We start from the raw sequence: 5,981 nt of genomic DNA on the forward strand, positions 1-5,981 counted from the left end.
AAATACCGGAGAAGTGCGAGTTGGACTCGCGCATTGAGAGTTCCGTATATTGTATATAAACTTGCAGGTAAGTTATCTAAGTATATAAGTTCAAACTTGGCAAACATAACTTTGTCATTCGATCCCTAGACCTGAGTATTTCACCAACCACAAATAATAAGTTTGTATTAGTAAACTCGTTTTTTGTTATTAAATCTGATTTTTTCTTTACATGCACTGTAAGTCATTCCTTTTTGCACAATTTAATGATTCTAGGTCAACGGGAAGTACCTTATAAGTTCCGATTCCCTTGTAAAATCGTAAAGCATGCGACACAAACGACAAACGTCATATTCTTTGGAAGAGACCGAGCATTTGACATAAATCCAACTTCACACATCTTTACGCGTTACTGAGAAAAGGGTCGTGACAGACTGGCATATGAACAACAAAGCGATTCTATAAGGGATCCTTTATAAAAGTACGATTATTGGCTTATTATCTACTTTCATTTGTTATCATCAAGCATAGTAACATTGTAGAATTAAAAAGGCATGCGTGCGAGTGTGCGTGCGTGCGCGTGCATGTGCGTGCGTTTGCGTCCGTGTACGTGCGTGCGTGTGCGTGTACGTACGTGCGCGTGCGTGCGCGTGCGTGCGTGTGCATGTTTTTGTACGCATTTCTCTCTCTCTATGTATGTGTGTGCGCGTGCGTGTGTGTATGATATGAGTATATGTTTACCTGTAGAATTAATAGTTATATTATTAACTAAAATAATTACATGAACTCAAAATTTGCCAGTTGGAATTCAAGCTTTCCGTGGCAAGTTGTCTTTAAATAAAGCGGTTTTATACTTGATTTTAAAAGTCAATGTACTCATCTTTTAAGATACTCACCTCTAAAAATCTGCTGATGATTAGTTCGACTGCTCATAGAATAACAGAACTTCAATTACAAAGTAATATATACGTCAAAAGAGATTACACGTAAATCTCGTAAAGCCTTGAATAGTAAACAATTTTATTCGTTCTAAAGTAGTTTGCTCCGTCTAAGCTAAGCTAAACGGGATGCAACGGGATAGCTAAAGGGAATATTGTGAGAATAAAGGTGCTGTGTCAGCTTAAAACTAGTATTGAATCGGGATTTATCCTCGCATAAAGGCTGAGGCGTACCAAACCGTTTGAAGGAAAATGGAAATGGAATTTGAAAATGGAATGTGTGATTGCATTTTTATTGAAACGTAGATAGGCAAATGGATATTGGTTTAGCTAAATAAACGTTTAACAATATTCGTTTATTTTGCAGAAGGTATTGGTTTTTATTTGTATTTGTTTAAGATATTGTTGTAAGTCCCTAGTTAGGAGGTAGCGCGGAAGCTAGGCCCACCCTGCTAGACGCTGTAGGCGTTCTTCAGTACGTAGGGGCTTCTGAGCCCCTCCCCTACAGGATATGTCGAGCACTAGCCGGCACCGCGGATGAGCGGATGTGGACAACAACTTGAACATTTCCTTCGGAGGAATCTCTAATCCCTAACGCGCCGAAGATGGACACCGCGGAGTTTTAGTTGGTATGCTGTGTGTAGGGTGTATATAACGTTAGCGACTTGGCCCGGCGGTTGCCCGACGTTTGACATCTCACCGGGCAGCTCAATGTCGGGTCGCAAGGCACGGTGAACCCAACATAACCGTTCAGACACCCCCACGAAACCTCGGTGGTAGTAACAATACACTATCTGCGGAACCAAAAAAGGAGGTAATGGAGGCATTATAGAATTATGAATTATTAAGAACGTGTTCGGATGAAAGCGTTAACTATATTTACTAGCACGCGTTATTATGTTAACACTTCCATCAAAACACATACAAAATACGTTTATTTATAAACGTGTATTTTGCTAACACGTATTGAAATAATTTACTCGCAGACCATATTTATTTATGAGCACCCGTAGAAGTTATACTATTACTTATATTAAGGTTAGTTCACACGATAAAATTTACAAGTTTAAGTGCACTGCTTTTGATAGTTGCCAAAGCATGTTTTAGAAGAAGTAGCATTAACATTTATTATTAAACTAAATAAGACGGAAAAAGTTACTAAGATTAACAGCCTTATGGAACCAATTACTATCACTTGTATGAGTAAGTTAGGATTTATGTTAACGTATTTCAACTGATATAACATAATATATCTATATTAGCCGCTAGTGTGCCACTACCTTAACTAGAACAGTAGTAAAGTGCTTCATTGTAGTCCATCCTTTACTTTTACTGCCTACATTGATATTGATTGAAAGCCATTGCTTGGTATACTAGAAGTGTTTAGGGCGTACTTTTTAACTTTCATTGAGCACAGTTGGAGTTACAGTCTATTTCGGTTTTTACAATAATAGTTATAAAGTCTAGTTTAGCAATAATGATGAATCCGCATTAGGCGGCAAAAATTTACAACATTTTTTGCTCGCGGCTTAGGGCACGGAAAATTTCTTTCTATAACAAATGTACTACTATCCAGTTTTCTTTAACAAATAGGAGCTTATAATATTACTCTCGTACTTGGTCTATGTGACTTTATGTCTATACTCTTTTTAAATATTTTTAAAACCTCGTTATTTGAATCCCTCCTCGCCAATCTTCGGCCACGGCGGCCAATCTCAACGGAAATCAGTCAGGTACGCAAGAGATATTTGAGTGTACATGTAGGTGCCCAATACACAGATGCACTCTCTGTTCCGTTCACTCTCATAGTACGGTAACATGGAAATACGATAGACCAGAGAAAGACATGACATTTACCGTCAATCGACGAATTGAGTAAGAAATTGAAATTTTTGAAAATAAAATCACACAACACATTTTTTTATCAATTATCCAGAGCTCAGAAAGTTCATTGTAATCATTACGAATCTTTATTCACAATTATTATATAACAATTACTCAATCCATAATATAGAATTTCGTTTTTACCTTAACTAAAAATCAACGAAATTCTCAGTAATAACTCAAAGCAATTGAATAAGTAGTTAAAAGTTTTGTAAATAATAATGTACATACTGTAAAGGTTTATCACCTAGTATAAGAAAACTCATATTAGCGATAAGGATATAGTGGTAAAACAATGGTGTAACTAATGAATCTATATATATATATATATATATATATATATATATATATATATATATATATATAAATGTATCCCTATTTCCCTTCGTCACGCCATCACGCGTTAACGGCTGGACCGATTTCGCTATTTTTTTTGTTTTGTTTGTTATTATCTGGAGAAGGTTCTTATGAAATTAAAAAATTAAAAAAATCGCGCGGAAAATTAGAAAATTTAAGAAAACGAAAATAAAGAAAATTTTAATTTTATTTAACTGTCAATTGTTAGAAATAACTGTCAGCGATTGACAGAACGCGCTGCAAATTCATAGTTAAGACGGGACAACGTCTGTCGGGTCAGCTAGTAAATAAATAATTAGCTATTTGTCGCTTCCAGAAATACTTGTTCCATCGAACACTGGAGCTGAATCGCCATTGAGGCCGCTACCCTGACAATGCAGCTTTTAAAGTCTTAAAGAAAAATGCCTTCAGATTGCGCAGTACTCGCATTTAATTATTTTCTACTGCCATCCTTGTTTGTATTGAGATTTAGTTGTTTGTTGATTGTTATAGTAATAAACCTATAGGGTTTTATCGTGAGTTTTTATATTATAACTAGTTGACCCGACAGACGTTGTCCTGTCTTAACTATGTATGTACGCGCGCATTCTGATCGCTGACAGTTATTTCAAACAATTGACAGTTATGTAGAATTAATATTGTCGTTAAGTTTTATTAAAATTTCTAATTTTGCCGCGCAATGTTTTTGAATTTTTTCTTTCATAAGGACCTTCTCCTGACAATAACAAACACAATAAAAAAAATTGTCAAATCGGTCCAGGCGTTCACGCGTGATGCCGTGACCAAGGGAAATTGGGATTCATTTTTATATACATGTATAGATAGAATTTCTCCCGATGTTTCGAAGACTACAGCTTTCATGATCACTGGAGGACTGAGGTGGTCGTCCGAAAAGTCAAACAATATCTAACTACATTTTACAATATACAAAATTTTAATTGTTTTAGGCTATTGACGGTCCGATCTACGCAAAATAACTCACAGTGTCTTGAAATCATCTCAATTATAATTAAAAAAACCTCGAAAAAATCCAGATAAAATAGTTTTATTTAAATGTCTAACATTCGTGTAAACATAAGAAATCATTTAAACTATGGGAATCCATTTTAACCATTTGAAATTTTAAATGTTTTTATATTTCTTGATATTGGAATTTTAGTTAAATAAGGTAGTCAGGAATAGTATATGTTTTTATTACTTAATGAATTTTTGTTTTAATTATTCAAATAAATAAACTGTAAAATTCCAAATTACCCCTTTAGAATAGTTAGACTAACAAATTTGTCGCTTAGTGTGCTCCTAAATCAACTATGTAGTATCGTTTCGCATAAAACTACACTTTCAGCAGCGTATTTGCATTACGGTAAATTATATTGGCTTTTTCAACTTAGTATAAGCTCGAAGTCGGGAATATGTGCCCGATATGGCGATGACTCGCTCCCTATTACATCATGGGACAGAATATAGCACAGCGGAAAATGGGTAAATTTTGTTGTAAGTAATAAATATATAATATGTTCTAAGTTATTAATAAATTTGAGTAGAAAGATGTGTTATTGACCCGAGTGTTTATTTCGGGGTAAGTGGTAACCAAGCAAACAAAACAACAGAACACACAAATACTTATAAATATAGTGCTGAAAATCAGTGCAGTTTAACAGCGTGTACTGAGCTGGTATCCCTTCTACCAAACATCATGCAAGGAATCCGTTGTGTGCCTGGTATTGTTAACTGTGTGTGTGCTTTTTTTATTTTTATATTTTTTTTTGTTGTATTTATGTGTGTGTAGAGAAGTAAATGGTTTAAATGGCTTTAGTCATAATAAAGGTTCCAATCTCTAATACATTTGTCACGCCTCTGCCTACCCCTTCGGGGATAAAAAGCTTGAGGCTCTATGTGTGAAAGTGTTATTATTTTTAAAATGCTTTATTTATCACGAAAGCGAACAAAGTTGCACTTATGATACGTCAAAAGCAATCTATAGGAATACTATTATTTAAATAACAGTTAAAATTACTTTTAAATTAGGCTTAAAATTTATAAGGAATAACAAGCAATTCAATAATTTTTCTTTACCGTTTACCCCTAATGTCCTTAAGGGCATTAATACCCCATTAAACAAATCTAAGAAACTTTATCGGGTAGTGTTTATTTCTCACCCACTTTTTACGATTGTTGTTCGGTTATAAATCCTCTGGGACCAGATGCGGTTGGGGTAAGTTGGGAATGGGGTAAAAAGTATTGATTTTCGAGAGATATTGGGTAGGAGGTAGTAAGCGAAATGGTACAGTCAGCAACCGAATTAGCTTAACACATTCAAAATTAAGCGGCGATAGCCTAGGTGGTTATGGAACGGACTGCCGAGACGAATAACCGCAGGTTCAAATCCCAAGGGCACACACCTCTGATTTTTCTTAAAAAAATATGTGTGTGTTCTTTATGAATTATTGCTTGCTTTAACGGTGAAGGAAAACATCGTGAGGAAACCAGCATACCTGAGAAATTTTCTATAGGAATTTCGAGGGTGTGTGAAGTCTACCAATCCGTAATAGGCCAGTGTGGTGAACTAAGGCCTAATCCCTCTCAGTAGTACAGGAGGCCCGTGCCCAACAGTGGGACAGTATATAATACATGCCTGATATTATTATTATTCAAAATTCAAGTCAATGTGTAGAAGCTTTGAAATTTTGAATTCGTTCAGCTATATTTGTGGTAGACTATACAATTGTGTAAATTACATTATTATTACATAACATGGAAATTTGCAATATGTGTGTTTACAACATTGACGTATATTCTGTAGACACGAACGTGTTTTGTTTA

The sequence above is a fragment of the Manduca sexta genome, chromosome 5 (assembly GCF_014839805.1).
Source record: "Manduca sexta isolate Smith_Timp_Sample1 chromosome 5, JHU_Msex_v1.0, whole genome shotgun sequence".
NCBI classification, from domain to species: Eukaryota; Metazoa; Arthropoda; class Insecta; order Lepidoptera; family Sphingidae; genus Manduca; species Manduca sexta.